The sequence below is a fragment of the Limulus polyphemus genome, unplaced genomic scaffold (assembly GCF_000517525.1).
Source record: "Limulus polyphemus unplaced genomic scaffold, Limulus_polyphemus-2.1.2 Scaffold762, whole genome shotgun sequence".
Classification (NCBI taxonomy): Eukaryota; Metazoa; Arthropoda; class Merostomata; order Xiphosura; family Limulidae; genus Limulus; species Limulus polyphemus.
In genome coordinates this window covers 344532-353618 of record NW_013666372.1, presented here as the reverse complement: position 1 = coordinate 353618, position 9087 = coordinate 344532, and the positions used below count along the sequence as shown (strand labels likewise).

The 9087-nt window shown below is 30.4% G+C and overlaps 2 protein-coding genes across 7 annotated transcripts in view; one reads left to right on the top strand and one right to left on the bottom strand.

Moving 5' to 3' along the window:
* The window catches only part of LOC106460385 (MAP/microtubule affinity-regulating kinase 3-like), a 79149-nt gene extending 72397 nt beyond the window's left edge, over positions 1-6752 (bottom strand). For 3 of the 6 annotated variants that reach the window (XM_022387099.1, XM_022387101.1, XM_022387102.1), the window contains exon 1: positions 6425-6748. The gene's annotated coding sequence lies outside the window, so the exon portion shown is untranslated. Of the gene's footprint in view, positions 1-6424 lie in introns of all 6 variants that reach the window. The other 3 variants (XM_022387105.1, XM_022387104.1, XM_022387100.1) reach the window with 3 other exon arrangements.
* Positions 6753-6904: 152 nt separating this feature from the next.
* LOC106460389 (phosphoribosylformylglycinamidine synthase-like) overlaps positions 6905-9087 on the top strand; it is a 122173-nt gene continuing 119990 nt past the window's right edge. The window contains exon 1 of the mRNA XM_022387093.1: positions 6905-7162. The gene's annotated coding sequence lies outside the window, so the exon portion shown is untranslated. The remainder of the gene's footprint in view (positions 7163-9087) is intronic.

The window sequence follows — 9087 nt, the reverse complement described above, 5'->3', positions numbered from 1 at the left end:
ATAAAGTTTTTTCTTAAGAAACATTTGATAACTATATGGACTTTATAAAGATTTTGCATGTGAAATTTCAAAATTTTCTGATTCATAAAAGTATCTTTAATCTTAAAATGAATATTACTTTGCATGATAGATAGACAACATGCAAAAAGAAAAAAAAAGACACGAGAAAAACATTGTTCTACAAATCTTAAGACTTAATAAAAAAAATTTGATATTTTACGTATGAAAGCATTGTGATGTTTACTAATAATCTGCCAAATTTCATTAACATTTGCTTACTAATTTAAAAGTTATAGCATGAATAATATAACAAGCACAAAATGGTTACGAGGTTGGTCCCAGGCACCGAGCCCATGCTGAAAGAGTTAGTGGTAAACAAAATGTTAGAATGGGGGTAGGACCTTGAGGGATGATAAAGAAAGGGTTGTATATGATAATTATGAGGTGGCTGGATAATTAAATTCTGCTTTTTCTTCAGTTTTTACTAACGAAGATTTAAACAGTATTCGTCATCTTGAATGGTTGATAGATGAAAACAAGGATGAACAAGATGACTGCATTAACTCTGAGCATGTTAAGGAAAAAGTTGGAAAGTTTAAATAATAATAAGGCTCCTAGGCCAGATAATATTTCCTCAATGGTTTTGAAGGAGGTTAAAGATTGGATATGTGAGCCACTTGCTACTATTTTTTGTCAGTCCTTAAAAAGTGGGCAGGTACCAGAGGATTGGAAGTTAGTTAATGTCACTCCTCTTTTCAAGAGAGGTACTATAAATTGTCCCAGTAATTATAGTATATTTATAGGCCTATTAGTATTACATCAGTTGTGGGGATGGTTTTGGAAAGTCTGATAAAAGATGCTTTACAAAGTCATTTAAAAAAGTTTAGAATTTTACTGAATAGTCAACATGGTTTCACTAAGGGAAAATCTTGTCTTACAAATCTTTTCATATTCTTGAAAAGGTTACTACTTATGTAGGTGAGGATAAGGGTGTAGATCTGGTGTATCTGGGTTTTCAGAAATCATTTGATAAGGTGCCACATAAAAGGCTTGTAAAAAAAATTATCTCTATAGGTGTGGGGGATAAATTAGTTAATTGGATAGAAGAGTGACTGGATGGAAGAAAGTAGAGGGTTGTAATAAATGGAGTTCAGTCAAACTAGACTAATGTCAAAAGTGGGGTACCTCAGGGCTCAATCTTAGAACCTTTGCTCTTTGCAATTTACAACAATGTCATAGATGAAGGGATAGTTAATAAATTACTTAAATTTGCAGATGATATTAAGGTTTTGGGTGTTACTAGCTGTGAATAGGATGCTGCTGATTTACAAAAGGATTTAGATCATTTAGTGAGTTGGGCAAATAAATAGCAGATAGATTTTAATTATAACAAATGCAAGATAATGCATTTGGGTTATCATAATTTTAATTATAAGTATAATTTGGATGGGAATAACCTTAACAGTATCATGAAAGAAAGGGATCTTGGTATTATGGTTGAATCAGTCTCTTAAGCTATCCAAGCAGTGTGCTGTTGCAAGTAGTATGGCAAATGGGATTTTAAGTTGTATCTACAGAAATATTGAATACAAATCCCAACAACTATTTTTGGGTGTTTTTTATTTTATCTATTTATACATTTATATAATGAATTTCAGAAAAAAAGTGCCCAAAACTCTAGCACTTTCAAACAATTGACTATTCTTCTTCAGGAGAATAAAGAGTAATGACTTGTGAGTGCAATGGAATATATAGGTACAGATGTTGACATCACATAAGCCAGACGTTCCAGACAAGATGACCCTATAGACTAGTTAATCGTAACTGGAGACAATGATGTCAGGTTTAGCTTGTACAAAAGAAATATATGCATTACATGAAAGATGTAAGAGTGATAATAGTTAAAAAGATGTTAAAACAGTTTTCATGGGACAGAAAAATAGAACAAAAACAAAAGGGGAGAAGAATTAGAGAAAATGATAATGTAAAGCAATATGTATGAAATAATACCGATACAGAATATGAATAATACTCATTCTAAAAATAAATATAATTACAAAGGTCAACAATCCTGGGCTCAAGGTTTACGCCATTCAGCATTACAGTATTTAACAGTGCTGTGCAGTAAGGTTCTTAAATTTTCCTGTTTCTGTTTTATGTCAAATTTGTGTCTATACCTGCCAGTTTAATATTTTCAAGACAATTCTGTATTTTGTGCATGCTTTTTAATCCTTGAACTCAAACAATAAAGTGTAGAACCTACATCGCCATGGTTATACCTTAGACAAGTAAATTTATAGATGACATAGAGTGCTGCATTTTTGAAACAGTTTTTAAATTCCAAGTAATTATTTAAATGAAATATCGGCTTAAAGACAATTCTAAGTTGAATTTGATTATAAAAAATTACAACTCAAAATTGCCCAAGATTTCATCATTCTAGGATGTTTAGCAAGTGAAAAACATGCTAAGAACCAAATATAGGTTCTAGGTTCTAATACATAATTTAATATTTCACATGGAATGCTTAAAACATTGATAATTCCTCATTTTGTAGCTTTTACACCACATTAGTTTAGTTAATAAAACATTTGTTTGAATCAAAATGTGATTCAAAACCAGAACTAACATGCATTCTGTCAAATCACGTTTAGTTTCATTTTGAATAATGCATGTTTTGGTATCAGCAGGAACAATGAAATTTATTACTTCAAATTTACAGTAGTGTGTGTTTTTAATAGCAAAGCCATGTATCTGATGTGTCCAATAAGGGGAATCGAAACCCTGATTTTAGTGCTGTAAATCCATAGACTTACCACTGTCCCACCAAGGGACATTTACAATAGTTTGACATATTTTAGATTCTTCTTCATATAGAGCAAACATAAAAGTTCATTTTATATTATTTGAAGATTAAAGAATATCAGTATTTGAATGCAAAGAACCACTATAGAATGGACAACAGCATTTGCTGTCATGTTATCTGGGTTAATGCAATTACAGTGACTCATTTTTTGCTGTGGACTTGATATCCTAATTTTGAGGACTGGAAACACCAATTTCAATTAGTTGATCATTTTTTACTTTAATCAATTTATCATAATTTTGACTAATCAACTATTCCATGTGACACTAATCAATTTAATCAATGCTAATTGTATTCAGTTATATTGATTAATCAAATTAATTGTCCAACTCTACCACAGGTATATTATCCAAACCCATAACAGCTTTAGACATATAAATCAAGTTACTGATATCCAAACTCATCATTATACCAACAAATTAATGTTTTTCCTGTAGAAAAGGACCCAAAACTGCATTCAGTATTCTAAATGGGATTCTCAAGTCTTATGCAAGGTTATACAAGCTTTCTTACATGTACTCTAATCCCATAATCCAATTAGCTTAGCAAGTTTATCTTAACAACTACAAATGATTCACTTTTTTTTCTACACCTTCAATGCTCTTTCACATGACAGGTATGTCTTTTCCAAATTTTAAGTCCCCAAGTGAGAGTTCTAAAACTAATTTCTTAATTTCTGACCCAGTCATTAAGGCTATCCTGGTTCTCTCTGAATAAAACAAACACTATTTGTAGTATCATCCCTTCCTTTTGTATTATCATCAACAAATTCAGAAATATTACATTTCAATGAAACTATCAAAATGGTTGATTTAATTAGTAAACAACAAAAATTTCAAAATTGAAACCTCCAGGACCCTACACATCAAAGTTCAGTAAAATTTCCATTTATCAAAACTCATTCCAAAAAATATGTTGAGTAGTGTATGGTTACCTTATTTCCAAAACCTTTTTTTTTCTCAACATGCAATGCAAAATTCCACAGGTTTTAAATGTGCATACATGCACATAAGACACACACTGATATATCAACTTTTCCTCATAATCCTACTTAATTAATGCCATTTGAGCCTGAAATCTGATTATAAAGTGCAATAAAATTTCAAAACATACTTACTTCAAACTATGTACAAATTTCAATAAAACAAGGAGATTACAACTCGACATTGGACAATAAAATATCACATTTTTTTATAAAAAATATTTGATTTAATCTGTCATCAAAATAAGGAATTAAATAATTATCACTATATAACATAATAAAATAACAAAGTTACTGATCAAGATTATGATAAATATACCAATAACTGGTATAGATAAGTAACATTGAGTATACATGCTGGTTCTAAGAAAAAAAGTTACACAACTTTTCGACTTTTGATTCCTTTTAAACATTCCCAATTTTTAAAGGATTGTGGCTACCCTGTTATTAAATGCCAGTTTTCTAAATATCTTTTTAAATGAAAATGACAACAAATTATAATCTTATTAAAATACAAAAGTTAAATTAGGACCTACAGTACAGTTTCTCATGTCCTTACTCAATCCTTATTTTAAAAATGTGGATCACATCACTCGCATTCTCCTATTCATCAAAATATAAAGCATCAAGAAAATTATTTTATAGTGAAAGACAATGGTATTTAAAATGTTATAACCTTCTACATATAACTTTTGAATTATATATAATTTCTTTCATATTTTAATCTATGCTACAAATATTATAAAACAGTATTTATCACACAGATCATATATTTTATCTACTAAAATGTAATAAAATTAAAATTTAACTATGGAATTACTTTTTGGAATAAAAGTTATCCTAATTATCACAAATATTTATTATCAGTCACTCAAAACACAGACATGTATTTTCAATAATACAGAAAATGTTAATAACAATTAACAAATGATACTGATGTGCATACAAGTTACACAAGTACAACATAGAACCCTATGTTTCTATTATTATATAACAATATGATACTAAACATAATGTAAACTTGTCTGTGAAAAGCTTAATAGAGGTAATGTTAAAAAAAGGATCAAATAAATGCAATAAACACAAGGTATGAGGAATATTTCATGGTAGGAACAAAAGTATAGTGCCAGATTCAAGTGTGTTTGTTTTGTTGTTAAGCATAAAACTACACAATGGGGTATATGTGCTGCATCTAAATACATGGGTATTTAAATGCAGTTTTAAGCATTATAAACCTTCAGTCTTACCTCTGAGCCACTGGAGAGCTCCAGATTCAAGAAATGACTTGCTGATTATAATGTGGCCTCTTAAATGGTACATTTTGCTAAATTTATTTAGTTTTTGTCAATAATTCAATTGTATTTTCTAATAATTATGAATAGTTCAAAAGCTTTTGTGCTTCTTCACCTACCTCTTATGGCAGGTTGTAAAAATCAACATGAATTTACAAAATGATGTCTGCATTTTGAGTAGAAAACTACTAAAGCTTCTCCACTAAATGATAAAAAAATGTTATATACATTAAGCTTTCTTAAATATTTTGAAATATGACACTGTACATGAATGTAAGCATTGTGAGAATTACTGTTACAATTTCACATACTCTGATCTTTCAAAATGCAAATGTTTTCTTCAACATACTATACAACATAAAATATTGTTCAAATTAGAATTTTATGTTCATATCCATTTTGACTGATTCAAATCTTACAAATATATATATATATAAGAAGTATTTCAAATGACCAAAAAATTTAATAAGCAAACAATTAGTGAAATAAAAAAGGAAAAGATAACCCATTTCATTTGAATGAAACTTACCTTATTTCATAAAACTGTGACCAAAGCTTAAGAGTAGTTATATTTGTAATTGTATTATTCTGTTAACCAACATAAGAAACTTTACACCATCCTTATTAAAGTTAGTGAATAATAAAATTGTCACAAAGTGATTTATTCAGATAAAACAGTCTGTCCACTTAGTAAGCTAAACCTTTTCAATTTCAGCTTTATTGGTGGCCTTGTCAAATCTTCTGTTCATGCCCCATGACTCACATATCATATGACAATGTCAACAAATTATCAAATTACAAATACAAATTATAGGCCTATTAGTATTAATACTATCATTCATGTTATCAAATTTAAAAACAAACTCATCAAAATATGGCATTGGGTTTTTTAATGCATTAAACATAAATTTTTGTTAAAAATAAGAAAAGTAATCTTGCTTTTGTTAACTGCAATATGATTATGAAGTCTTATGCGTTATAGACAAAGGAAATTCATAAAAACTAAATCAGTAATCTGAGTAAACTTTACTAGTAGTAGTAGTAGAAATAGTCTAGTCGACAAAGAAACTGAATAATATAAAATTTAAAAATGATATACAATCTATTCAAAATTGTAATTAAAAAATAATAACAATAAGTTATAACTTATGATTACCGTTCAATACTATTAGTATTACTACCTCAATTTTAGCGCAGAAAACCCATTGTGTAGCTTTGTGCTAAATAACATAAAAAAAAAACATTTTTATTCGTTACAAAGGAAAAAAACATATCGCTACTTACAATGCTTAGGCTTATCTACAAATAGAGAATTTCCGAGAAATGGTATTCCTTAGAAATGACACTGTGAGTGTGACTGTGTGAGACTGAGAGTGACAGCTGAACTAGTCGGATCTAAGATTTGTTTTTTTATTTTTTCCTCTAACAAAACTTCTCGCTAAAACTTAAATGTAACACTACTTACATATTTATTTTCCTTATTCTTTTGTATTTAACATTTGTGCAAGTTATATAAAATATTCTATTTCAGGCCCTAAACTCAACTAGAATAGTTGTTACTCCAATAATCACACCTTCTGTACGTGGAATTATAACGCTAAGTATGACAACAGACTTCTCACAACACGAGCAAGAAAACCTGCGCAGAAAATTAATGAGCGCTTAACGTAGCCAATCGTTGTATTATTTAACAGAGTCATCTATGACATCATTAAGGAATCTAAAGTTGCCATACTTTTTAATCTTTTTATTGGTTTGAATATGTCGGATAATCAAGCAAAGCCAGCCGTCTCAAATTCTGAACTGATAGATTACAGGAAAAGTAGCTAGTCAATATTGCCCACGGCTCCAAAGTGCAGAGCGTGAGGTTTTTTTAGGAGTGGATGAACCGAAACGCAAACAAAGGACCTTAGGATCATAGCCCGCACTGCTACCATAAGGTCATTTCCGGTTCCTGCAGTTGTTAAATGTACGAAGTAGTACTGACTACTGAGGATATCATCGGAGTTCTCAGCCATGATGGTAAGAAAACATATAGGTTCAAAAAAGGCAATATCTATATCTTTAGGGTTTTGAGTCCGTTTCACTTCACCACATAGTAACCTAAATTAATTTAGGTATTTGAATAATGTTATGACATTTAATGATTGTACATATATGTTAAAGATTTCTTTTTTTTTTTTTTACCAGAGGTGCATTAGGCCTCTACGTCACAAACTGTCATTTCAATTTCACCTCTGGTGAAAAAGAAAATAAAGCTTTCACATATATGTACAAACAAATCTCTGATAAAGAAAGATCTACCTTTTGAAAACGTTCGGGTTATATGATTTCTTATTTTTGTCTTTCTTCACAATTTTCAAGATATTCCAAATACATTTTGGTTTATCATACACTTTCAATGTGAAGAGTAATAATTATCATCACACAAATTTAACTGAACATTTTTCTTGACCATACAGGGTTCAGTATCTTTGAACGGCATTAGTTAAAATTAAGCTTTTATTTAGCACGGCCTATATTCGATAAAGAGATAAATTAACACTGTAAATTGTATAACTTTTTTGCTTTAGTTAGAGCTATACTTTACTGTACTTAACATTCTCATTATATTTGTTTGTTTGTAATTAAACACAAAGCTACACAATGGACTATGTGTGCTATTCCTACCACGGGCATCGAAACCCGATTTCTAGCATTGTAACCTGTAAGTCCACAGACATACTGCTGTGCCACTGGAGGCTTATCAACATAAAAACATAAACTTATATTATTCTACGAACTAACGTTAGGCTTTTTAAAAACTTTGATAAGCTTTTAATATGATATTGTACAAAATGTCTACTAAAGATAATTACATCTGCCTTAATTGTGTCTACATCCTTTGAAATGAAGTGAATGCGCACTTAGATAGTAAGGCACACGCGCATTCGCATTTAGAGAGTACTATAGTATAGTGAATGCGCTTTTTCACGACAGACAAATACTGAGTATTATAAAAACACACGGTAGTGTGTCGTGCGGCCAAGAAAAAAAAAAGAAAAAAAACTTGAGACGCTCGGCAAACAGTGTGTTATTTACAAGAACCAACGAATTGCGATCTTCAGCTATCTGTAACTTAGTTTCCCTCCATGCACTTTTTCTGAATTTCTCACCTATATTGCCTCTCAGTTTGCTTACCTCACATACTGAATTTCAATAAAATCCGTGCAGCCAAATCTTATATACGTAATGCCAAAGTTCGTCTGATTTTCTTCGTCTTATTCTTCTACGCACCAAGTTGTACTGAATATATTAAAATATATATATACTTCCCTAACTTCGATTTTTCTTTTTATGAAATTTGGTACACATTTAACATACCGTTTCTTATACGTCTTTACAAAAGTTCGCGCAAACAAAACACAACATTTAGCTATTGCAGAAAAAAGAACGGCGATTGTTGAAGGATAATTTTTGCTCAGACCTCCAGGACGAATATTAAATGGAATCGTTCTGAAATTACTTTCAGGAATTCCCCTTAATATCAACATAAAAATAGGCTGTAATCCAGTTTTATCAGATCTCAATTGGCTAGAGTGCCCACAATATGCAGGCCTACATTGTACAGCAAAGGGTCTACATGTATGCATCTTATTCTACAGCCTAGATCATACTGTCTTTTCAACATGTGATAGTTTGAATACACAGTTTTCACCTAAATGTTTGAATACTGTTCTATTAGGTCCTCAAGAAATTAATGTCGCGTTTAACTATCCCCAAAAAACGTACGTCATTTTAGTGTAGCCTATATAACGTGTAAAGTTTAGTATACTCTAATCCCTTTATAGTGATGGCACACCAGGAGACACACATTCGGCATGTAATGCTGTTTGAATAAAAGATAGTGTTACGTCTCCGTTTGTTAATTGATTTTTTCCGTAACTTCGTTCCAATGAAACTTTAAC